At 45.7% G+C, this 12,267-nt stretch overlaps 1 protein-coding gene and 1 long non-coding RNA gene across 11 annotated transcripts in view; one reads left to right on the forward strand and one right to left on the reverse strand.

Annotated features, from left to right (window-relative positions):
• Positions 1-12,267, reverse strand: part of LOC111926533 (uncharacterized) — a 34,579-nt gene that overhangs the window by 19,757 nt on the left and 2,555 nt on the right. For 5 of the 10 annotated variants that reach the window (XM_086879220.1, XM_086879213.1, XM_086879208.1 and 2 more), the window contains exon 2: positions 4,291-4,484. The exons of 2 other annotated variants lie outside the window; for them this stretch is intronic. The gene's annotated coding sequence lies outside the window, so the exon portion shown is untranslated. Of the gene's footprint in view, positions 1-3,403; positions 4,485-6,425; positions 6,578-12,267 lie in introns of those variants that run through there. 3 more of the 10 variants (XM_086879198.1, XM_086879207.1, XM_086879202.1) reach the window with 3 other exon arrangements.
• LOC111926535 (uncharacterized) lies at positions 7,715-11,585 on the forward strand. The gene is made up of 3 exons (XR_002863044.2): positions 7,715-7,825; positions 8,548-8,821; positions 8,910-11,585. It is a non-coding gene; the product is annotated as an uncharacterized LOC111926535 (long non-coding RNA).

A 12,267-nucleotide genomic window follows, 5' to 3' on the forward strand; every position in this document is an offset into this window, starting at 1 on the left:
TGCCATTGGAACAAAAGTGACAGAAGTTGGAAACCAAGAACTCTCAGTGGATGGTGGAGGTTGTGTGTCACTGTGGCTGCATCCTAAACCACCAACTTGGATAAAGCCAGGAGTCCCTGGTTAGCACGGCTGGAGTGGTGGAGCAGCAGAGAGCAGCCAGGTGGGAGATGCCTCAGCAGGTAACTCTTTCCCACAAGAGAACTTTAGGATTATTGGGAAGACAACATTATGACAATCAAACTTGTCTCTCACCCATAGAGCATGCAGACTCCTCATGCCAGGTTGCATTCACTAAATGCCAGACCACAGGCAATAGGTGTATCCCAGAGACATTTCAGCTGGACTTGGGACTGTCTGTGATCTTTGCTTTGACCAGTGGTACTTTGGTCTTGCTTATTGCACTGTGGTGTGTACCTGATAGAGGTGGCACTGGGATTCAGGTTCCAGAGGAAGTCAGGAAAACTGGTTTCTGTTCCCATCTCTGCTACTCATTTGCTGTATATCCACGAGTAGTTAATTAAGTCTCATCTTTCCCCACTTTAGAACTGTGAAAATTACATTTATCTCTCTTTGTGAAGAGAAAGGGCTTGGAGACATTTGAATAAATGCCCTCAAAGAGCCAAGAGTTGTTATAGTTAGTTATAATAACCTTGGTCCTCCCTGCATTTTTAAAAGCTCTCCTGTTCTGGTGACTCTGCTTCATAGACAAGGCAGAAAAAACTGGAGTAAAATTACAGAGTGACTCTGTATTCTGCTGTGGGCTCCTTGTGTTCATTTGGCTGAATCCAGCTCACCTCCAGCCTTCTTGTTTCCTTGCACAGGTCCCAAGGGAGCTGTCAGTATTGCAATGATATGACCATCACTGCAAAGTAAATAGGATTTTTTTGTCATGCTGTGATGGTGATTAAAAAGCAGCATCACAGCTTTTAACTCCTGAAACAATTCTGGAAAGTACTAAGCTACAGGAATTCTGGCCTTGCATAAGTGACCTTTTTTCAGAACGAGGGGAAAAATAAGATCTTACTCTACAAAGGTGTTTAGCACCTTGTTTTTTCTTTAGATGCCTAAATTTCAAATGAAATTGTGAGCTCTAATAAGCAAATAGTTCAAGCACTGCTGATGTTTACAGTGAGGAGCCACTCCAAGATTCATGAGAGACTTCATTTATGATGCCAGTGGGGAAATCCTACCCCTTATGCTCTGTATGAGCTTGTTTTCCAGACTTGCAAGGTCCAGGCTTAATTTACTGCCTAAGAATACTCCTGAGGGCTTACAAAGTCTGAGGTAGAACTCACTCCTTTTGCTGCTAATAGATAGTAAAATGAGAGTAAGCTATAACCTTTATATCAACAGCAATATTTAATAAATTAAACAACACTGAGGAACAATCCTGGGCACAGAGAGATGACCAGTGTTGTTTAATTCCTTAGAAAAATGTCTGGTTTGACCCAGGCCAAGCAGCAGCCTCCCAGATGGAGTCTGAAATTACCACTCCTGCAGGAGTTAGCATGAGGCACAGATCTTCCTTGCTGTTTGCATGTGCCTGTTCAGTGCAGGAAGCTAAAGAAGTTTAAGGTGTGGACAAAAGCCTATAGGATGAGCCTCACCAACCTCAAAAGCTCTGTCTTGCTTTTAGACATAAATAGATACATAGCAGAAAGGGTTAATTGTACAGGTCAGATGTGCTGCTCCAGAACTTAAAAGCTCCAAAAGAAGGGGGGAGTGTCTGCATTTGCAAATGTGTGTGAGTCTGTGTGGGTGTGAGTGTAAACATGCACATTCAGGGGGAAAAATCTTTCAAGAAAATCACAGAATATCCGCCACCTTTTTTTTACAAGGAAAAGAGATGCCAAGATCTTTGAATTAATTATTCTCTGTGAATCACTCTTGCAGTTAAAAGCCATACCAGCATTTCCAGAAAAACTTTCAGTTCAGTATATGTAAACAAATTTAAAGAAAACAAACAAACAGACAAGAAAATGTGAAGATAAAAGGCTTGAGATAATAAGATTAAAGATGTTAATTGGAGACTGTGGCTTCTACAGACTCTGACAGTGGTAGCTGAGTTCCTACAAAGGACTCCAGCTCTACCACTGCAGGTCCCAATCATTGTGAGCCTGTATCCCAGCAATGCTCTCGCCAAACCCACCTCACTGTGCAGGCTTTGACTCAGAAAAGCACACAGGCACATGTTGAGGTGACAGGTTTAGACTTTTGGATTTGTGCATGTATTTAAAATCTCTGGGTCAGCGTTTAAATACATGATTACAGGCAAGTGCCTGCATAAGTGCTTTGAACTTGGGCAGGGAATCCCCAAACAACGCATGTCCCCCCAGCCTACTGCTTCCTGAATCACTTCATTCCTCACTAAGGATGCCAACATTTCCCACCCCAGCTTCAAATCAAGACCTCAGTGTCCTCTGCCTGCACATCATACTTGGTCCTCATGTATAAAATCATGTATAGCCCATGATTTTAAAGTCCTGAGCTAATAAGCTTTCCAAAAGAGATGAATCGTCTAAAGAACAGGTGGGAAAAAACAGGGCAGAAATTTTATGATGTGTTTGTTTTACTTCACACCCTGGATTTACAGCTGATGAACTCACAAGGAGTCATCTATTGTTCTTACTCTGGCTGAATGGTTTTACTTGAAAAGGGAACTGATGAATTAAAGCATTTAATTATCCCACAGTATTAAGTGTTGTTAGAAAATGCCTATCAGTTTTAAGCCTCTATTTTCCAGGAAACCACTGTGTGAGTGTTTCTACAAGGAAAGCACGCTCATGGGATAGGCAATGACCACATCAGGAGTCAGATACGTCAGTATGATTCTTCCCCCTTCAAACAATCATGTTTACATGCACCAAGCCATTGTAAGTGTATTGCTGCATTACTGCTGTTGCAATACTGTGCCTGCAAGAGATGGTGTCAGCCAGAACAAGAAGCCAAGAAACACGCTAAGTCTTTCCAATTAAGCTTTTTTACCTAATGTGTTTATTCAGGTTCACTCCAAACGCTGAAAAAGATTAAAGATTCCCTGAAAAAGGTTCATAGCTGCTGATATGGTCCGAGCAGATGGGGGGGAAAGGAAAAGTTTGTGCAATAATAGAGATGGGCTAATGCATTGCAACAAAAACACTTCAGCCTGAGAAGCTGCTACTGTGACTGTGGGCTGCCAGCAGGGCAACGTGCCAAAACACTTCTGAAATGTGACTGCGGTTGTAGAGAGCAATAAGAAAATGTCTCACATGCCAGCGCAAACCTCTGCTATCCCAACAGAAAGCACAGAGGAAATGGGAATGCAAACAGAAGCCTGGTAGTCAGCTGCAAGACCAGCTCTCTCTCCCTGACATACTTGCCACCCAGAAAGGTGCGAGACAGGAGGCGACAGAAGTGCACTCACCCCCCTGCTCATAAGTAGCGACAAATTCTGTCTATAATTCCTGTAGCTCTTCTGAAACTGTTGCTCCAAAAGTGGGAATCTGGCCTGGTTACATAAAGGCTTCTGCTGTGTCAGACCAACTCTGCTTCAGATGAAGCAGGACATGACTGTGCCTCCAGCCAGAATGCCAGGGGTTTAATTACTGCCTCTGCCACCGACGTCCCCACCAACCTCATACCAGTCATGATGTCAGCTGCTGAAATCTGTTTTGAGTCTGTAAAATTAAGCTGAGTGCGTGCTGTCTCCCACCACTTCTCCTGCCTGTGTGGATGCTACACCTCCCTGGGCAGAGCTGCTCTCCCACGTGGTGCATATCTACAGTGCAAAGCAAAGGGGGAGAGCAACAGGCTGAAATAAAACCCTCACTGGAGAACACTAATTGCTTGGGTCTTCTTCCCCTGTTTGGTTTCATGTTTTTCTCTTGCAGGTTTTCCACGCTGCCTTAGCCTTGAAGACCTCTTCTGTAACTGGCACCCACACCAGTCAGCAATGCCTGAAAGGGAACTTTCTGAGGCAGAGCATTTCTGGCATATTTTCTACTTGCCATCTGTCTACAGGGAAACATCCTCAGGGCAGGAGCCTTCTGTGTCATAGGTTATATTCTGCTAGTCCCTATCAGATAATAAAGCTGTTATTAATTAAGACAGGCTGAGCAGGGACTGGTGCTGTATATATACAGTGTGCACTGCACCGAGGTGAGTGGGAGGTAAGACTGGGAGTCTGAGACCTACTGAGTATCTCAGGGGTCAAACACAGGATTTATCTAGGCTGATACTGGGTATTTACACTGTAAGTGGCAGTTCTGGGCTCCTTTAAAACCCTGTGGATAGAAATAGATAATTGTAGACCTCATGTTTCCACAGGAGCCATGATGGTTCATTCCATCCTAAATTCCTTTATATATAGAGTCTCAGCGTCAAGTCGACGATGCTGAAGTTGGACAGCTGAAGGTGGTGAGATGAGTCTGACTCCAACGCACTTGACTTCTCAGAGTTGTCCTTGTTGATATGGTGATGGTGAGAACATTTCTCAATTGGGTAGCCTGTGAGTGAAAAATAGTACCCAGCTTATTTTTGTTTAGAGTTATATTCAGTGGCAGAACTGGCTTTCCCAACATATGGACAAAACCCATGTTCTTGCCAACATAATTTCTACTGATTCCCAGAACCCTGCACAAACATGCATTTTTGTGCTAGGAAAAACACATGTACCTTTGCTAGGAAAAGACTCTAAAATTTGAACATCATAAAACTGTAATTAAAATTAACTTTTTTCCCCAAGTAAAGCTCTTCCAGAAAAAAAAAAAAAAAAACCACTTCTAAATGAGATGCACCCATGCACCCTCAGCAAAGAGGACTAGATACATATCCCTGTCAGAACACATGGAAGAAACTTGAACTAATATCACACAGACACTTTCATGCTGTAAAAGTCTGACACATTAGGAAGTGGATTTACAGAGAGAAAGGCTTCTCAGTTATTCTCTGGCACAAATCAATGTCACAGAGCTACTCTGATGGAATGGAAGCTTCATACAGCACCACTGTTATTACATATTGATTCAGAGTGTCCTCAGGGTCTGTCCATTTAACTGGTGCACTACTTTCAGAATGGGTTTTGGTGTGTCCCATCATGCTGCATTCCTGCTTTTGGAAAAACCTGATGGAATGACTGAATTGTTTTATGTAAGGATGCTGAAAACATGGCAATTTCTGAAACAGGTGGCAGGAAACATGGGCACCTTAGGACCAGCCACCCTAATAGGACACCAACTTGCAATATAGGTCACGGGTTCTGGGAAAATACGGTAACCTTGGCTTTGAAGGACAAATGGAAATGTCAATTCTTCTGCAGATGGTTTGATCATTAAATGCCCTTGCCCTCCAGCTCCGCTTATTTAAAAGGCATGGCGCTTCTTTAGGGATAGGAGTGGCTGCTGACCTCGATATTTAACTAATAATTAAATGTGATCATTGCAAAAAGGCAAAACCATCATCACTTTTTAACATGGATGATTTTGGGAAGGGGGTTGTATGGTGACATTTGGGACATTCAGGTTGCTCTTGGAAAGCCCTCTCTCACCCTGGGAATTGCCCACCAGAGCTAAAACAGAAGAAAGTCACAGAAAAGATGGGGAGATTAGGAAAAGGGAGTGATGTGGGGAAGTTGGAAGGAGCTGGGAGAGACTTGGAGGAGGAAACAGTTGGAAAATATGCCTTATTTATTCAGAGGACAAACAATGCAGATCCTCCATCATTAACAATTAATCACCCTGGGCGCTCTGGCCCAAGACTGACAAAGGGTTTAGGTGTGGTGACAGAAACTCCTACACCTCCCTTCTGTGTGCCTGGATCCAGCAGGGAAATACTTAAACCCCAGCTACTCACCTATACTTCCAATATGAGGTACCATAATTGCTGAGTAATTGCAATTAACACCTAAAATGGCCAACACCAAACACTAAGGAAATGCACCTCCTGCCTCCTCCAGCTGGATTTTGAATCCCACTGGTACATGGGAACAAAGGAAGATTGTTCCTTGTTTTATCTCTCATGTTGTCGTGCCCAGATTTGGTGCATCAACTAAGGGCACTGTGACACTCATTAAAGGCAAGGCAGACATGGAAATGTCACCTTCAGTCTGAGATCGATCCAGCACATCCTGTCAAAGCACCCACACTGGCTGGAGGCAAGGAAAGATGTCTTGGCTCCTCTTGACATCAGACCACTGGGCAGCCAGTGAGGAATGTTAGGTTCATGACACAGAAGAGATGGAGGACCAAGTCCACCTAGCCCAGTAAAAAGAATATTCTTCTGGTAAGGTGTGAAGAAAAGGGATCTTCATGTATCTCTCTCTCACCACCATTTGTGTATGTTGTCCAAATAATTGTTTTTGAACAGCAAATAAAGCCTTACTAGTCCAAAGAACATATTGATAACCAGCAAAAAGTCTTGGTATTAAGGGAAGAAGATTACTTAAGCACCTGGTGATGTAAAACATTCAGTAGACAACCCTGTGGACTAGAAGCTAATGGGTGAGGGCCTTTCTCTCCAGATAAACCATCCTGCCAGGAGTAACCAGACACACAGGGATCCCACTCACTGCAGCACCCACTGGAAGTGTCACTCACAGCACCTGGAGGGAGTAAAAATTCTGTTTAGCCAACTTACTTTCACTTGTAAACTCCCATTGATTTTGCTGCTTCCTACAATATGAGTAGAGTGGGACAATCTCCCAAATTGTGTCTGTGTTCCAGAGGCAAATCCCTTTATGGAGAACACTCCAAGACCTTTAATTAACTTATGGCCATATCACACCATGAAACTCATACCACTCATCCAGCAGCTGTCATCTAGTCCTCAGAGAGCACGATGCTCTCTTCTGAGCCATTAGAAGCACTCCTAAAATACCAGGGGGGTTCTTTGGAGCAAGTGTCTTCAGTTTTTGACCAGCAGACCTGTGGCATCCATGGCCTACCTTTAACAGGTCTGTTAAAGTTAAGAAAACCAACCTCTTAACAGCAGGTTTCAATTTACCATCAAGGAAGCTGAACAGCCCTCCCAGAGTATTTCCAGAGTTTACAAATCAGGACAGCTCACAGCCTCTGTTACAGCTTACATTAGATCTTCCCATCAAAATTCCCATTGAACTTCTCTGGGTAACAAGATGTAAGAGGACCATGACCCAAGGGGGCATGGCTGCAGGCATGAAGAAGACTTCTCACTCAAGTTATTCATCAAATGAATAACGTGAATGAGTCTTACTGTGTTGTGAGCCTCCCAGGGCTGAAAGAAGTAGAAGCTACAGAGCTGGAAATCCAATTTTGTCTCCCCTTGGGAAACATTTTCCCCTAAGTGCTTACTGAACCAAAGTTGTGAACATCCTTCCTGTGCCACCCTTTATCCACTTCCAGAACTCTGTTATAGAATAGAAAATGTTCAAAGCCACAGATATGCAGCGTTTAAGTGCTGACTGATTGAGTAGTTCCATAGGATAAGGCAACCCCCAATTGCAACACCAAGACAAACATGCCTGTGTGTACATGCAAGGATGTGTTCTTTGTGGCTCCACTGCCTCAGTGATCTCAGACAACAGGAAGGCCCAAAAATTCTCAAGTACCCCAAAGTTTCGGGAAAACAGGCAATAAAGCTGAGAAGCCAGACTCCTCCAGTGCCCTTGGTGAAAGAAAGACAAGTGGAACCCCATTATTGTGACATCAAAGGCCAACAGCAGACAACCCTGGACTGCTGGACCAGACACAAAGCTGGAAGAAACCAGGCTTTGCTGGCTCTATGGCTTGTGGCATGATTGGGTGCTTTCCCTGCAGTGTCACTGTGCCTTCACTGCACTTGGCACTCAGCTGTCCTGATTAGGCGAGGACAGGTTTGTTCTCCTCTGCTCCCTCACCTCTGCCTGCAGTACAGGCTCAGGGGACTCCTGCCCTGCTTTGTCACTGACCTGCTAAGCCACTTTCTCTCTCGGCACCTCTGTTTCCTCATCTTTGAAATGAGGATTACGACCTCTATGAGACACTTTGATGTCCACAGATGAAGTGTGCTGTGGCACATATGAGCATTTTCTCTATTTTAAATGCTAGGCGATATATCGCTGCGGGGCTTTTTTCTTTTGTTTATTAACTTTTATTATTAAAAATGGAAATCAATGAACCACCCTAAAATATATATATTTAAAAAAAAAGGGAAACATTTTTGGATCAGCTTTCTCTTTTGAGTATAATTATGGGAGAGAAAGCAATTTTGAAACAAAAGTGGCAAAGTGCAATGCTCAGAAACTGAGAGGCAGAATGTATTTGTCCACCCAGCAGTTTGCTGTTGCAATATTCCTCTTCCATTTTCTAAGTCATGTAGAAAACATTCTTCCTAGATAAATAATTTAGCTCTGAACTGCTGCAATGCACAGCAGGATGCCTGTAAGAGCAAAGTGCTGCTCATGGAGGGTACCTCGCATGACCCGGACAGGAGGAGGAGTTCAGACTGCAACAAGTGCTGGATGGGAATGCAGCACCCAAAACCCACGTGCACAGGCTGGGAAACCTGGCTGGATCAGCCACTCAGTGCAGTTTCCATCTGTCCTTTTCCTCACAGGAATGGCCTTGTTCCCAGCCTGGGCAGATGTGCTGGTGGAATAGGGTGTTCTGAAGGCACTGTTGGATGATAAAGAGAAGTTGTGAGTCTCACACTGTACCTGCAGATGTTCAGTCAGATTCTGGCTTTGCTCCTAATGCACCAAAACCAGCAAACCACTTTGGGCAAACCAGTGGTGTCCAGGAAATACAGTAGGGACTGCACTGCCCACATATGACTAAGTGCAGAATTTGCTCTGCATATATCTTGAGCTGCTGGGGCCACCAATTAAAAGGTAAATATGAGATTTCCATGTTCCACATTTCATTTGCTGAAAGTACTTTAAAAGCAAGAATATTAAGGCAGGTTTCTTTAAATTACAGGTGAAGATTATTCCCTGTAGAGCTTTTCAAAATAGTGAACAGCCCCCACCCTATCCTGAAGACAGTGAAAAGCTATGGGAAGCCTCTTCTGGACTGAGCTGTGTCATGGTATGTTTGGATACCTCATCTTTGCAGTGCAAGGTACTTCATAAATTCAGCTCTATTTTACGAACTCATTAGGAAAGCAAACAGAAAACTCTGGCAAATAAAGGCTCAGTTCCATTTGTACATAGAAATCTAACATGCCATTTCACTCATTCACCACTTAATTCACTCGGTTTCAAACACCCAGTTCTCTAAACCATAACAGCCTTCCAGACACCATGCCCTGCCTGTGTCCTGCCCTCACTCTGACCAAGTAGCCCTGCTCTGAGGAGATCCCCTAAACTCACTAGGACTTGGTTCTGGCCAGCCTGCTCTAGGGAATTCTCCTGGGGCAGGTATTGGCCCAGAAGAGCTCCACAGGTCCCTTACCCTCCACACTTGGGTGGGATACTCTGCTTTGGTTTGTCTCCTAAAGCACCTCAACTCAGACCGGCTGCCTGGTAGGAAGGATGCTGGGACAAGGAATGATCCCAAACTCAATCCTCTCTCAAGATTCATCCCCAAACAACAGCTCTCCACTCCAGAAAATCCTGTGTTAACACAGTCAGAACAGAGAAAAGAGCATTTTACTGTGGAGATGGACTGTGGGGAGGGCAGGAGTCACAGTGCTTCAGCTGATGAACATGAATCAGCACCTGCAGCAACAGTCACAGAGCTCTGAGAAAACCAGAAAGGCAGAAGGAGGCAGGATTTTGTTCCCTTTGGGAGAGCAGCCCCTTAGCACAAAGCACCACTGGTGAGTTGTCACCTGGCACCAGCAGACTGAAAGTGGAAGAGTTGGGACTCTGTGCTCCCAGGCTCCCTGTCCTGCATGACAGATTTTCTCCCAGTAGTGCCAGTGAGCACATAGCAGTGCTGCTGGTGGCTCCCCAGACCTCTCCATCTTCCTGACTGGCACTGTGGGACTCCCCTTCCCTCCCTCCCACACAAGTTCACTCCACTGTCTGCACATCCCTGCACCACAGCACAGCCAGAGGCAGCTGTAAGTCTCCCACTGTCATCTCTGCTGGCCACCAGTTTCTCCAGATTCCCAGCACTGGCTGGACTCCACTGGGAAAAAAAGGAGTAGGAGAAGGTGTGCAGTGATGCCTCTACTGCTCAGCAGGAGCACCAGCACTCAGTGACTGAGCCCAGAGCAGAAAGACTCTCAATGACACAGAGGCAGCTCAACTCCAGGTGGGTCACCCAGGCTCTCAGTTTCTTGTGCTGTCCTGTGCAGCAGGAATGGACGTGGAGTGAGCTGACCACCAAGCCATCTCTTCTCTCTTGCCAGGCAGCTCTGCCCAAGTCCTGCTGCAGCCACAGGGAGACCTCTCCCCATCTGGGGAGCTGGGTTCCCCTACCCAGCTGTGCCTGGAGCATCCCCCAGCTTACCCCAGCAGTGTGTCCACCCACAGCTCCTTCCCCTGCAGAAAGAGAGCAGAAACAGCCTCAGGCCTTGCTGCCCCCAGAAGGAGAGCAGAGAAGGGTCTTTGCACTCATGAGGAAGGGCACGGTGGCAGAACAGAGGTGCTGCCCAAGCTCTGGTTCTCTCTGCCCTCTGTGTGGCATGAGCACAGCTGGGAACCTCTCCTGCCTGCCTCTTGGATGTGCGAACCACAACTCACCCGAAACTGGCAATGCAGGAGCCAGTGGGAAAGAGGCAGGGAATGAATGTCATGTCTTCGTGGCGACCTCCCTGCTCTTCTTCTTCCCCAGCCAGCTCTTTCCTCCCACCCAGCACCCACAGCTGCTCCAGGGGACAGAGGGAGCTGTGGGTGCAGTTTGGTGCCCTGTTTGCTATAAGGAGAGGCAAGTAGTAAGCTTGAGGTGACTTCCGCTGTGTCTGACATGCATTTATGTACATGCCCTCAGATCCTGCGGCAAACTTCAGTAAACAGTCCTCAAGACAGATATTTCTGATACGCACATGTTCTGCACCAGATGTGCAGCAGTTCTGTGTGCGACCAAGTGACTCAGCCAGCAGGACCATCTTCATAAGCACCAGTTTACACAATGTATTACTGGGAGTCCCAGACAACCAACTTCTCCAAGGGGCTCACGCACAGCCAGAGCTCAAACCCTAAGGGCAAAACCTCAATAATTCAGGGGGCTACAAGAAGCAGTGAAGCCACATGAAATAAATGTCAAGAAAGGGGTGCTGCTCCTGGCCCTGGGTTTCCTCCTCTGTCCACAGGGATTTGACAGCACAAGCCTGTGAAAGCACACAGGCTGCTAAACACTCCCTCCACGCTGTCCGTACTGATAACTGTCACTTGTCTTTCCCACGGGTGAGCGTGGGAGGGCAGGCTCAGGGACATCTCCACCAGAACACAGCACCCCTCGCTCGTTCTGCCTCACTGCACAGTGCCAGAGGAACCTGTCCTCGGAACACTTTGAAGCCACACAGCAAGAGGGCATGCACAACACCTCCTGCTCTGCTCTCCAGTCCCCTGCCCCTTCCAAACCCCTGTAATTGTCAGTACCGTCCTCTACCAAGTCCTGCTCTGGACACCCCACCCAGGGTAAATTTATACTTGAAAAAAAACTCTCTGAGGATTTGCAGTGGCAAAGCCACAAAGGTAAAAAAAACCCCACCATACAACCTAAGTAATTGTTTATTAGCACTGCCATTCAGGTGTAATTCTGAAATAGTTCTTCTGAACTATTAAACACTTGGCTCCAACCACTGAATCACATTTATTCCCAGACATTCTCCTTTATTGTATTACTCAGCTTTTTCCGAGTCTTACAAAAAGCAGGAGTGGGGTGCCTTGCCACCCAGAAACCAAAGGAAGCTTCCATGAAACCAGCAAACACCTCCCATCCCCTCAACATTGTCATTAAAAAAGCAAAACAAACCAGAGAGGTTCTACAAGTCAGCCTATAAACCCAGGCATGAGGAGGGTAATGTCAGTGGTAATGGGGCAAGAAAGGCAGGGTAATTATACCACACCAAATTTGCAATCGTGCTGCATTCCTTACCAGTGAAGGCCAGCTAAGAATTAGATACACCTTTTTAAATCATCAAAGGGAGTGGCTGCAAGATACAAGGTGCTGGGATTAAGATGAAGTTCTGGGTTTGCCAGTTCTCAGCAATGGCTTTGGTGGCTGGGCTGGGCATGTCATTAACTGCTCCCAAATGGTGTTCACGCCATGCCACTTCTTTTTAATCTTTATATGATTCTCTGCATTTCAAGAGTCCCAGCCTCCCACTGAGCAAAAGGCTGTACAAACCCAGAAATGGAAGACAATACCTATCCACAAGGTTTTT

Source organism: Cyanistes caeruleus, chromosome 2, assembly GCF_971803275.1.
Source record: "Cyanistes caeruleus chromosome 2, bCyaCae1.hap1.1, whole genome shotgun sequence".
Lineage (NCBI taxonomy): Eukaryota > Metazoa > Chordata > Aves > Passeriformes > Paridae > Cyanistes > Cyanistes caeruleus.